We start from the raw sequence: 14,268 nt of genomic DNA on the forward strand, positions 1-14,268 counted from the left end.
ATCGGCGTATCTGTAGTTCTATGAGCTTCTATGTAGGCTATTTATAGGGAAACACGTGCGTATCACTTGTTGGGAGTGAAATTGTACAAAATAATGCACGCGTACTGAGATGTTGATGCGTCTAATGCACGAGCCCCGCGTGCACAGGGGCGTAGCCAGCTTTTTTGGGCAGGGTGTGGGGGGGGGGCAAAATAGAATTTCGGGGCACAGACAGAAAAAAATACAGTAGCATCATACAATACATGCAAAATTTGGTGTTTTACACGATTTTTGTCCATAATCAGGATGGAAATGCGCGCGTTGAGCGCAAAAATTTTGTATTTTACGCTATTTTGGCCCTTGATCGGGCTGAATTTCGGTAGAAAAGGGCTTCTTGCCCCTTTTCTTTTCTTTTGCCGTTCTGATTTTCTCTTGACAGAGGGGCACATTTTTTTCTTTCAAGATATTGTGAACTAACAAATCGCAACAGTTTGAGTTTAAAATAGTTGCTAACCTTGAACCTTGATCATGTTAATGTTATTGTTTGGTGTTTGTATTGTACAACATTAGTTGTATGATCAAATAAAACTTTATTAAATTCTTAAACAAGAATGTGAAAGTTCGAGGAACTGGACAGCATGGAGTCCAAAGATCACCTGCCCCACTGACCAGATCTTCTCAATCTCACCAAGGCAGTACCAACTCTGTGGGCATTTCCAAACTCAGATTTTAGAGAATAATTATCAATATTTTTTCATTAATATAATGCTGTGCTACTTGAGATGTTGGTAAGGTTGGAAGGGAAACATATTACTGTACCTATTTCTTTGAGTTTGAATACGGAAAATCATACGTTACCTGAAGATGATAGTGGGCGGGTTTTAATTACACTGAATTAAAAACTTACCGGTATGTGTTCACTGACCTCAAGAGCCCGGAGGAGGGGGGGCACTTCAATTTGAAATGGATATAGGTGTAGGGCTGGCACTTTCGCACTAAGGGGCATTCGATGAGAGCAAAATGTTAAAAAATATGGGGTCATTGGGTGAGAGCATGATTTTTGGCATTCGGTGAGAGCAAAATGTAAAAAATATGGGGTCATTGGGTGAGAACATGACCTTTTTTTAAATGGAATCTTTGGGTGAGAGCCGAAACGGCGCCACAGAAACTTCGAAAATCGAATTTCGAGGTCTAAATGGCTTCAAATTTCTTGTTTTTTTCAAAATAAGTAACAAAATCAGCGATAAATGAAAGGTGCTGTTCAAATTGAATTTGTAGGGTCTTTTGGTGACAGATCAAATGGAAAAATAGGCCTAGGTGGTCGGGTGACAGAGCATGTGTTCGTAAAAAACTATGGGGTCTTTGGGTGACAGCGATGATGAAAAAGGGGTCTTTACAGCCAGTATACATCGCGTCACAGTTGGAGTGCCGCCGCGGGCTCTGAGCTTCACACAAATCATCAAAAGTACCGTATAGGCCTATAGCTAGCTGTAAAATCCAAGTAGTGCAGTGGCGTACCGTGGCCGAGCAAAAAAAAAGGATTTATAGGCGCTATACCGCCCCAAAAGCAACACATTTTGATGTAGGCCCTATAGTAGGCCTACATATGGAAAAGTAGTCTCTTTTGCTCAAATAAAAGGGGTCCCACAGTTAAGCAATGGGAGAAAATTGTCTTTTTTCACTTTCAACTTCAATTATTATAAAGGGAATGTCTTTTATTTTTTGGCTCACTCTTAATTGTCTCATGTATATATTAAACTTTCCTTTCCCCGATTTTTAAGGAAATCTGATGAAAGACCTCGTCGTACAGGAGCACTAAACACCACGAGGTATTCCCAAACTCTCACTCGATTTACGGCGAAATACACTGACATGCACCCCGTGTCATTAAAGTAGCGTGCTATAGACGGCCCTCACTTGATAATAGTCAGTCCGATTGACTTGGCTCAAACGGCATTTTCTAGAAATACTTTGCCATATTCTACTCTCTAAAAAGGAATCCGATTGGTTACAAAATGCCGTCGTACCGTAGGAAAAACCATACCCTCTTCCATACAGCCCTGCTCAGTGTGTTGTGTGGTAATGTATGCATTGTGCATTGACCTCGAACGCCTCTGTACACACAGCGTGCACACACTATTACGTGGAAGCCAATACAAAGTGAGGTCTATGCAGCTCGTTATTCAAAGTGAGGACATCAATACTGTTGAGTGTATTTACAAAGTAATAAGGGGAAATATCATATATGAAAAAGCCAATTTTAAACATCGCAGGCTTTTAAGTCGTACGTATTTATTTACAATGATTAACAACAGGTTGCGTACCTACAGACAGAGGACAAAGTGACAAAGTGAGGATAATACTGGTTAACACATTAGAACAGAGGATAGTTGGTGGTAGTTCATACAAAGTGAGGATAATATTGGTTGATAACAAATTGAGTAGTCTCAGTAGGTGGAAGATAAAGTGAGGATAATATTTGTTAATAATAAACAAAGAGAGTATAGGCATATCGATAAGTACCTGTGTAAAAAGTCGGCATCACTAAAATGAATCCACGGAGGATAAATTCACGTTGATAACCTTACTCTTAGTGGGGGCACTCCCACCCGCTCTATTTGGCTGATGTGACCTGATAACCCACCATTTTACCTTTTATCACCCAAAGACCCCCATTTTTTTTCCATTTGAGCAACAAAAATGTATCCGTCACCCAAAGATTTTTTGACTCTCTATTAAACCCACAATTTGTTCAAAGAACCTACAAAAGTTTTGTTGTTGTTGTTGTTGTTTTTGTTTTGCTTTTTCTTTGTTTGTTTGTTTGTTTGTTTTTGTTTTTTTGAAAAACCATGATTTTCAGTGTGTCACTGAAAGACCCTTTTTATGTAGACCCGAAGATCATATCTCCCGAAGACCGCAGAGATATAGTCATACGAGCAGGACAAATTGCTTTTGTCACAAAAATGGAAGTGAATCTAGACTTTTTAAAGTATACTAAAGTATACTTAAGTATACTAAAGTATACTATAAGCCTACATGTACAAACCAAAATTTTCATTAAGTGGGAATGCCAAATACTAAATAGGTAGATGTTTTTCTGTAGTTGAAATGCAAGAGTCCTACTCGTCGGACTGCAAAACAATACTAAATGGGCATCAAATGTTGCACCGATGTGGTGGGATGTGAGAATTACTGCAGGCCTGCCGATATGCAGGGCCCGTCGTCACAAGAGAAGAGAAGAGAAGAGAAGAGAAGAGAAGAGAAGAGAAGAGAAGAGAAGAGAAGAGAAGAGAAGAGAAGAGAAGAGAAGAGAAGAGAAGAGAAGAGAAGAGAAGAGAAGAGAAGAGAAGAGAAGAGAAGAGAAGAGAAGAGAAGAGAAGAGAAGAGAAGAGAAGAGAAGAGAAGAGAAGAGAAGAGAAGAGAAGAGAAGAGAAGAGAAGAGAAGAGAAGAGAAGAGAAGAGAAGAGAAGAGAAGAGAAGAGAAGAGAAGAGAAGAGAAGAGAAGAGAAGAGAAGAGAAGAGAAGAGAAGAGAAGAGAAGAGAAGAGAAGAGAAGAGAAGAGAAGAGAAGAGAAGAGAAGAGAAGAGAAGAGAAGAGAAGAGAAGAGAAGAGAAGAGAAGAGAAGAGAAGAGAAGAGAAGAGAAGAGAAGAGAAGAGAAGAGAAGAGAAGAGAAGAGAAGAGAAGAGAAGAGAAGAGAAGAGAAGAGAAGAGAAGAGAAGAGAAGAGAAGAGAAGAGAAGAGAAGAGAAGAGAAGAGAAGAGAAGAGAAGAGAAGAGAAGAGAAGAGAAGAGAAGAGAAGAGAAGAGAAGAGAAGAGAAGAGAAGAGAAGAGAAGAGAAGAGAAGAGAAGAGAAGAGAAGAGAAGAGAAGAGAAGAGAAGAGAAGAGAAGAGAAGAGAAGAGAAGAGAAGAGAAGAGAAGAGAAGAGAAGAGAAGAGAAGAGAAGAGAAGAGAAGAGAAGAGAAGAGAAGAGAAGAGAAGAGAAGAAGAGAAGAGAAGAGAAGAGAAGAGAAGAGAAGAGAAGAGAAGAGAAGAGAAGAGAAGAGAAGAGAAGAGAAGAGAAGAGAAGAGAAGAGAAGAGAAGAGAAGAGAAGAGAAGAGAAGAGAAGAGAAGAGAGAGGGGAGAGGGGAGAGGGAGAGGAGAGAGAGAGAGGAGAGAGAGAGAGAGGAGAGAGGAGAGAGAGAGAGAGAGAGAGAGAGAGAGAGAGAGAGAGAGGAGAGGAGAGGAGAGAGGAGAGGAGAGGAGAGGTCTTATAATAGGCCTGCAATGGCTAGGGGAGAGGTCTTATAATAGGCCTGCAATGGCTTGAAGGCGGGTCCTTGTCCTAAAAGCATGTGAGAATTACTGCCGGCCTGCCGATATGCAGGGTCCGTCGTACATTTTGTCACCAAGTCAGTATTATTAAGACGGACATGCATGCTTAAATATAATTGTGAGTCTCAAGTCTTGTAAAGCAATGATTTAAATAGTGTACAAAATATGATGAACCAAATGGCTTCAATTGGACCTTCATTTTGCAAATTTTCGCAACTTCTCAGGGGAGAACATCCCCCCTCAGACACCCCCTGTAATGCACAAACAAGTGGCCATTTTCTGCTTTCGATAATATGTAGGGAAAACTTGTCCACGAAATTCGCGTACCGCCCATTTCACAAATTTTCGGCTTTTTCAAACTAAAATTTTATACTCTATATAGTGTCAAAATGGTCCACAAAATCGCTTCAATTAGGTCTTCATTATGCAAAAATTTCTTACTTCTAAGGGGGGAAAATCCTCAGACACCCCCTTCGTTGTGGCCAAACAAATGACCATTTTCGGTTCTGTTTTCGATATTTCCCCATTTATGTTTTACACAATTTATATATAAGCCTACAATAATAGGGAACAATAATTGAACTTGTCCACGAAATTCGCGCAAAAGGCTTTATGGACCGCTCATTTCACAAATGTTTGGGCTTTTTACCTTAGCCAAATAGCGTTTGGCTAAGGTCTTATATCTGTCAGATTATTCTTCTATCAATCGTATAATGAGCCATCGTAACCATATGCCTTTGTCAATTTTGACCAAATTTGGTTACTAGGACCATTGGGGGGTGCCACAAATGTCACGTGAAAATAGCTGGCGCAAAGGTCATGTCAAGGTCATTATGGCCAAAAACGTGTTTTTTCACTAAAAATGCTTCTCCTTCCTCATATTAAATAGCAGCGTGACGTCATTTGCACACATGCATCGTCTATAGCCAGTGTCTAAAAGTTGTACACAGAATTGGGGTCAAAGGTTATTTAGGGGTTATTTCCGGTATGTAATCAAATACCTTAAATCGGCCATCGTAACCATATGCCTTTGTCAATTTTGACCAAATTTGGTTACTAGGACCATTGGGGGTGCCACAAATGTCACGTGAAAATGGCTGGCGCAAAGTTCATGTCAAGGTCAATATAGCAAAAAACGTTGTATTTCACTAAAAATGTTTCTCCTTCCTCATTTTAAATAGCAGCGCGTGACATCATTTGCGCACATGCATCATCTATAGCCAGTGTCTAAAAGTTGTACACAGAATTGGGATCAAAGGTCATTTAGGGGTCATTTCCAGTATGTAACCAAATACCTTAAATCGGCCATTGTAGCCATATGCTTTCTGCCATGTTATAATTGGTCACTAGGACCATTGGGTGGTACCTGTGCCACAAATGCCACGTGATCATTTGCGGTCAAAGGTCATCCACTTACGGCCAATGGTCAAAACGTAATTTTCACTAAAATTGACTATGACCCCCCCATGAGACATGTATATTTACATTTGCTCTGGAATAACTGAATGGGACTTTAAATAAGGACTTATTATATGGGCAGATGGAATCTTTTGTTACCAGGTTTTGTTGTTCTATCACCCATGCAATAGAATAGCTGTTAGATTTAGGAAATGTTTTGCTTGCTATGATATTTTACTAAGTAAATAATTGGTCACCCAAAACTACAATTTAACTTTTACAAGAACGATATTTACAACGCCTTTCAAGGACAAATAATGTGTATTTACCTTAGCCAAATAGCTAAGAGCCTATTTCTGTCAGGTTCTTAAAGTTCTTTCTTTCTTCTATCAATCGTATAATGAGCCATTATAACCACATGATATTTACACTTTCTATCTTACTTCAAATATAGGTCAACATGCCTACTTGTATGTTAATAATACATCCTCTCCAATATAAAATAAATTTGATATAACAGGCAAACGTGTGTGACCAGCTTATCATATGAAACATAACAGTGCAAATTGTTATTTAATACTGCAACACCAAAGAAATAAAAAAATTTAAAGTGTATTGATCAGAATGTTAAAAATAATATAAATAATCTAAACTAAGGAAAACATTGGCAATAGGGCATTTACACTTTTAGCATGTTTAGGCAGTATGTATGTTTATCAACTTCACTGGCTGTATTGCTTACTTTTTTATATTATTCTATTCAGTGATCAATGGTCAGTTATTATAACTGTCAGTTGGAAAACCATCTCAATGGTAAACATGGTTTAGTTGTATGCTCATCCAGTGTAACAATAGAATTGTCTTGGAGCTATGTACAAACATATTATACAAACATATTCTTTGGTGTCAAAAGGTGATTTTAGGATCATTTCTGGTATGTAACCAAATACCTTTAAAATGCTTCTGCTTCCGCAAATTACATAGTACAATGTTGTCATCACCATGAACCATAGGCTGGTGGTATAAATGTCATATGAACAACTCTAGGTCATAAAGATATCAACTTCACTGGCTAAGGGCCGTGCTCTGTGAGCACAATGTCTAGTTCAAACTAAAATTCTACACTCTAATAGTGTCAAAATGGTCCACCAAATCGCTTCAATTAGGTCTTCATTTTGCCAAAGTTTCTTGCTTCAGACACCCCCCTGCGTTGTGGTAAAACAAATGACCATTTTCGCTTCTGCTTTCGACATTTCCCAATTTTTGTTTAACATGTTTGACACAATTTATAGGCCTACAATAATAGGGAAAACTTGTCCACTTTTTTTTTTTTTTAAACCTGCGTCGCGCAAGCGCGATGCGATTTTTTAACATAATTTTACGATAATTATCCCATTTAACGGACGTTTCTAATCATATAGGCTGTAGATAAGAATTCTTGGTAGTATTTATTCATATGTATACCGATTTGACCACATAATATACTGTTTTATTCAGCTAATGGGTTAAATTGTAGGCATGAAATCAGAAGTCGCACAATAGGGCTCCTAACAGGTTTGGCAACTTTCTACAACAATAATTGCCTTTTTAAACTTAATTAATTAATTAATTATTAATTAATTAATTAATAATCACGCCCCTAATAAAGCAAGCCCGCAAATCTCGTCAGTGTTCATATTTTGGTCTATTTTGAAATGCCAAGAAGCTATGCCTATTATATACCCAAGGTGTCAAATGAAAACAAAGTCCCCCGGCTGACAGTGCCGCCGACAAGGGGGGGGGGGTAACCGGGTGCGTTACCCCTGGGGTCATAGGGGGCCCGTAAAAATTGAAGAAAACATACTTTACTATGGGGCAGTAAAAGCAAGAAAAGGGACCTCAGGTAATTCAGACATATTTTCTTTACTTTACTAGACTATACGAGCCAACAAAGGTCTCTTTTCTTGTCCATTAGCCCTAAGCTTCAATCTTGAAAATTGAACAGTAAAATGTCCTTGATGTCCTGATTACAATGTTAATTGGCAAGGTAGACTTTCGATACAACTTATATCGCTGGTTACAATGTTGTAAGCAACGTAGACTTCCCATACAATGAATCTCCTGCAGATAATTTATTAGCGGGCCTGGAACCAATTGGATCAGCCAACGATTAGGAATCATTATCAACAATTATATATGCGTCAGCGGTGCCTAAGCAGACCCTACCGCAAATGAAGAAGGACATCATCGTACATCAACTTTATCATAAAATGCAAACATCAAACAATAAAGGAAAACACATAACCCATGTCAAACCGTATAAAGGGTCATGCGGGGCAGGCAATACTAAAAGACTTTTGACAAAAAGCAATATAGCACATAATATTGTAAAATGAAACCCAGGAAACTATATGGACTTCATTTAGATCGCACTGCTCGCAGTTCCTCTATAGCATGATAGATTACAAAGGAGGAAATGATAACTTTGAAATCCGGTCTCTGAATCAGCTTGAATTCTTTAAACGAGACCGAAACATTTAGCAGTTATCTTGTGAAATAAAACCCTGGCAGGACCCACAATCAAGTGCAAATTTCCCTGGGACACTTGTTCATATTTCGCGCCCTGTGTTCAATAAAACCGGTCATATGAAGTTCACCATATGATATTTTATTTGTACAGTTTTCAACCTATTTCGAATCCCCTCCCTCCCCACCAACCAATGTTGGAGCAAAAATATAGCCCATTTAAAAAATGAGGCGTTTGGCATACAACATTGAATAAGGGGAGCGGGGAGGGTCATTGAACTGTGGAAGTGTCCCAGCAAATTTGCACTTGATTGTCTATGGGAAGCGAAAAAATAATCTATTAATATCAATAAAATCGCCATAACTTTCGAACGCGTTGCTCGATTTTCATGATTTTTTCAGTGATGTCAAGATAATTTGATTATGCATTACTAGATTAGCCAATTTTTCAAAATTTTATTGAGCTAAAGAATTTTTTGAATATCAAACCATGCAATGCATGCATATTTCAAGGAATAGTTGACACCATGATTGCTTGTATTAGAGTATACATACAAATTCTCCTTCGGAAGAATTTATAAACATTATAAAAGCAAACCAAATAAGAAATTAAGAAAATATACAAATGAATCGAACGTAACGGAATCATAATGTTAGTCTCATCACATTGATCTTTAAAACTCATTACCTTATTTCAAATGCTATTATCGGAATGCACGTTGAACCCTTTCATATAGGCCGTCAACTATACCCATTATAGACACGCTAATTCAACGTAACAATGCTAAAACAATGTATATATAATCATACATAATTACACATTTAAATGTGCTTCTTATTGGTATTCAAACCCATTTAACCGTTAGCCGCCTAACGTGTAGGCCTATTGAGAGATTGTTAATTTCTAATCTCACCGATTGCATAATTGATCTTAACTGAACAAATATGAATCCATAAACTCCGAAGTCGTAGATGTGATATGAAATTTAAAACAGAGCTGAAGAGTAGAATTTAAAATGAAACAAATCGGCGACAATGAGCCTCGAACTCTAGACCTCATGATCATAAGGCAGCAAACAAACCACTGCACTGCGGTGGAGCTGTTGTAATTCATGCGAATTTGTTTATAATAAGGCTAACAAGAATTAATGACGCAATAAGGGGCTGTGCAATAATTATGAGCCCTGGGGAGGGTAAAATTGGGGGGCAAGAAATTTTGGCGAGCCAAAAGGGGGCAAGCAATTTTGGCAAGCCGAGAGGGGGGGCAAGCGATTTTTGGCACACATTCATGGGGCGCCTTTTAATAAAACACTCTAAAAAGGCTTAGGAAAACAGTACGGAAACGCTTAAATATGCAAATTTTCCTGCTCGCTGCGCTCGCAACATACATCTAGACCATTTAAGGTTTGCAAATTGGGATCCCAAAAATTTGGCATGTTTAAGGGGGGGGCAAGCGATTTTGGCGGCCGAGACGGGGGCAAGCAATTTTGGCGAGCCGTTTGAAATTTTACCCTTCGGGGGCTCATAATTATTGCACAGCCCCTAAGCGTGTATTGTATACAGCACACGTTGAAGCATGCTGAAAATCTGCAAAAAGCTGCAGTAAAAATGTCTCCTCAGTTTCGCCGGTTTGAGTAACTTGCCGACGGTTATACTACTCGATCGACATATCAAATTAAAGAGGAGATACGTAGCATTGCTACTGACCCCATTAAATTGACATTTGACCGATTATCGCATAGTTAAATTGACCTTAAACCCAGTAAAAAAAATATTATTTTATTTTATTTCAAATTTTCAAAGAGTTCGTTGACCCATTTGACTTCGAGGTCAGAGGTCAGGATGGGGTTAACAGCAATGCTGCATGTCTCCACTTTAATTTGATATATTATTCGAGTAGTATAACCCTCGGCAACTGACTCAAAACGTCCAAACTGAGGAGACATTTTACTGCAGCTTTTCATATCTCTTAAGCGTGTATTGTATAGAGCACACGTTGAAGCATGCTGAAAATCTGCAAAAGCTGCAGTAAAAATGTCTCCTCAGTTTCGCCGGTTTGAGTAACTTGCCGACGGTTATACTACTCGATCGACATATCAAATTAAAGAGGAGATACGTAGCATTGCTACTGACCCCATTAAATTGACATTTGACCGATTATCGCATAGTTAAATTGACCTTAAACCCAGTAAAAAAAAAAATATTATTTTTATTTTATTTCAAATTTTCAAAGAGTTCGTTGACCCATTTGACTTCGAGGTCAGAGGTCAGGATGGAGTTAGCAGCAATGCTGCATGTCTCCACTTTAATTTGATATATTATTCGAGTAGTATAACCCTCGGCAACTGACTCAAAACGTCCAAACTGAGGAGACATTTTACTGCAGCTTTTCATATCTCTTAAGCGTGTATTGTATAGAGCACACGTTGAAGCATGCTGAAAATTTGCAAAAAGCTGCAGTAAAATGTCTCCTCAGTTTCGCCGGTTTGAGTAACTTGCCGACGGTTATACTACTCGATCGACATATCAAATTAAAGAGGAGATACGTAGCATTGCTACTGACCCCATTAAATTGACATTTGACCGATTATCGCATAGTTAAATTGACCTTAAACCCAGTAAAAAAATATTATTTTTATTTTATTTCAAATTTTCAAAGAGTTCGTTGACCCATTTGACTTCGAGGTCAGAGGTCAGGATGGGGTTAGCAGCAATGCTGCATGTCTCCACTTTAATTTGATATATTATTCGAGTAGTATAACCCTCGGCAACTGACTCAAAACGTCCAAACTGAGGAGACATTTTACTGCAGCTTTTCATATCTCTTAAGCGTGTATTGTATAGAGCACACGTTGAAGCATGCTGAAAATCTGCAAAAGCTGCAGTAAAATGTCTCCTCAGTTTCGCCGGTTTGAGTAACTTGCCGACGGTTATACTACTCGATCGACATATCAAATTAAAGAGGAGATACGTAGCATTGCTACTGACTCCATTAAATTGACATTTGCCCGATTATCGCATAGTTAAATTGACCTTAAACCCAGTAAAAAAAAATATTATTTTTATTTTATTTCAAATTTTCAAAGAGTTCGTTGACCCATTTGACTTCGAGGTCAGAGGTCAGGATGGGGTTAGCAGCAATGCTGCATGTCTCCACTTTAATTTGATATATTATTCGAGTAGTATAACCCTCGGCAACTGACTCAAAACGTCCAAACTGTGGAGACATTTTACTGCAGCTTTTCATATCTCTTAAGCGTGTATTGTATAGAGCACACGTTGAAGCATGCTGAAAATCTGCAAAAAGCTACAGTAAAAATGTCTCCTCAGTTTCGCCGGTTTGAGTAACTTGCCGACGGTTATACTACTCGATCGACATATCAAATTAAAGAGGAGATACGTAGCATTGCTACTGACCCCATTAAATTGACATTTGACCGATTATCGCATAGTTAAATTGACCTTAAACCCAGTAAAAAAAAATATTATTTTTATTTTATTTCAAATTTTCAAAGAGTTCGTTGACCCATTTGACTTCGAGGTCAGAGGTCAGGATGGGGTTAACAGCAATGCTGCATGTCTCCACTTTAATTTGATATATTATTCGAGTAGTATAACCCTCGGCAACTGACTCAAAACGTCCAAACTGAGGAGACATTTTACTGCAGCTTTTCATATCTCTTAAGCGTGTATTGTATAGAGCACACGTTGAAGCATGCTGAAAATCTGCAAAAAGCTGCAGTAAAAATGTCTCCTCAGTTTCGCCGGTTTGAGTAACTTGCCGACGGTTATACTACTCGATCGACATATCAAATTAAAGAGGAGATACGTAGCATTGCTACTGACCCCATTAAATTGACATTTGACCGATTATCGCATAGTTAAATTGACCTTAAACCCAGTAAAAAAAAATATTATTTTATTTTATTTCAAATTTTCAAAGAGTTCGTTGACCCATTTGACTTCGAGGTCAGAGGTCAGGATGGGGTTAGCAGCAATGCTGCATGTCTCCACTTTAATTTGATATATTATTCGAGTAGTATAACCCTCGGCAACTGACTCAAAACGTCCAAACTGAGGAGACATTTTACTGCAGCTTTTCATATCTCTTAAGCGTGTATTGTATAGAGCACACGTTGAAGCATGCTGAAAATCTGCAAAAAGCTGCAGTAAAAATGTCTCCTCAGTTTCGCCGGTTTGAGTAACTTGCCGACGGTTATACTACTCGATCGACATATCAAATTAAAGAGGAGATACGCAGCATTGCTACTGACCCCATTAAATTGACATTTGACCGATTATCGCATAGTTAAATTGACCTTAAACCCAGTAAAAAAAAATATTATTTTTATTTTATTTCAAATTTTCAAAGAGTTCGTTGACCCATTTGACTTCAAGGTCAGAGGTCAGGATGGGGTTAGCAGCAATGCTGCATGTCTCCACTTTAATTTGATATATTATTCGAGTAGTATAACCCTCGGCAACTGACTCAAAACGTCCAAACTGAGGAGACATTTTACTGCAGCTTTTCATATCTCTTAAGCGTGTATTGTATAGAGCACACGTTGAAGCATGCTGAAAATCTGCAAAAAGCTACAGTAAAAATGTCTCCTCAGTTTCGCCGGTTTGAGTAACTTGCCGACGGTTATACTACTCGATCGACATATCAAATTAAAGAGGAGATACGTAGCATTGCTACTGACCCCATTAAATTGACATTTGACCGATTATCGCATAGTTAAATTGACCTTAAACCCAAAAAAAAAAATATTATTTTTATTTTATTTCAAATTTTCAAAGAGTTCGTTGACCCATTTGACTTCGAGGTCAGAGGTCAGGATGGGGTTAGCAGCAATGCTGCATGTCTCCACTTTAATTTGATATATTATTCGAGTAGTATAACCCTCGGCAACTGACTCAAAACGTCCAAACTGAGGAGACATTTTACTGCAGCTTTTCATATCTCTTAAGCGTGTATTGTATAGAGCACACGTTGAAGCATGCTGAAAATCTGCAAAAAGCTGCAGTAAAATGTCTCCTCAGTTTCGCCGGTTTGAGTAACTTGCCGACGGTTATACTACTCGATCGACATATCAAATTAAAGAGGAGATACGTAGCATTGCTACTGACCCCATTAAATTGACATTTGACCGATTATCGCATAGTTAAATTGACCTTAAAAAAAAAAAAAAAAATATTATTTTTATTTTATTTCAAATTTTCAAAGAGTTCGTTGACCCATTTGACTTCGAGGTCAGAGGTCAGGATGGGGTTAGCAGCAATGCTGCATGTCTCCACTTTAATTTGATATATTATTCGAGTAGTATAACCCTCGGCAACTGACTCAAAACGTCCAAACTGAGGAGACATTTTACTGCAGCTTTTCATATCTCTTAAGCGTGTATTGTATAGAGCACACGTTGAAGCATGCTGAAAATCTGCAAAAAGCTGCAGTAAAATGTCTCCTCAGTTTCGCCGGTTTGAGTAACTTGCCGACGGTTATACTACTCGATCGACATATCAAATTAAAGAGGAGATACGTAGCATTGCTACTGACCCCATTAAATTGACATTTGACCGATTATCGCATAGTTAAATTGACCTTAAACCCAGTAAAAAAATATTATTTTTATTTTATTTCAAATTTTCAAAGAGTTCGTTGACCCATTTGACTTCGAGGTCAGAGGTCAGGATGGGGTTAGCAGCAATGCTGCATGTCTCCACTTTAATTTGATATATTATTCGAGTAGTATAACCCTCGGCAACTGACTCAAAACGTCCAAACTGAGGAGACATTTTACTGCAGCTTTTCATATCTCTTAAGCGTGTATTGTATAGAGCACACGTTGAAGCATGCTGAAAATCTGCAAAAAGCTGCAGTAAAAATGTCTCCTCAGTTTCGCCGGTTTGAGTAGCTTGCCGACGGTTATACTACTCGATCGACATATCAAATTAAAGAGGAGATACGTAGCATTGCTACTGACCCCATTAAATTGACATTTGACCGATTATCGCATAGTTAAATTGACCTTAAACCCAGTAAAAAAAATATTATTTTTATTTTATTTCAAA

This window comes from Amphiura filiformis, chromosome 12 (genome assembly GCF_039555335.1).
Source record: "Amphiura filiformis chromosome 12, Afil_fr2py, whole genome shotgun sequence".
NCBI classification, from domain to species: domain Eukaryota; kingdom Metazoa; phylum Echinodermata; class Ophiuroidea; order Amphilepidida; family Amphiuridae; genus Amphiura; species Amphiura filiformis.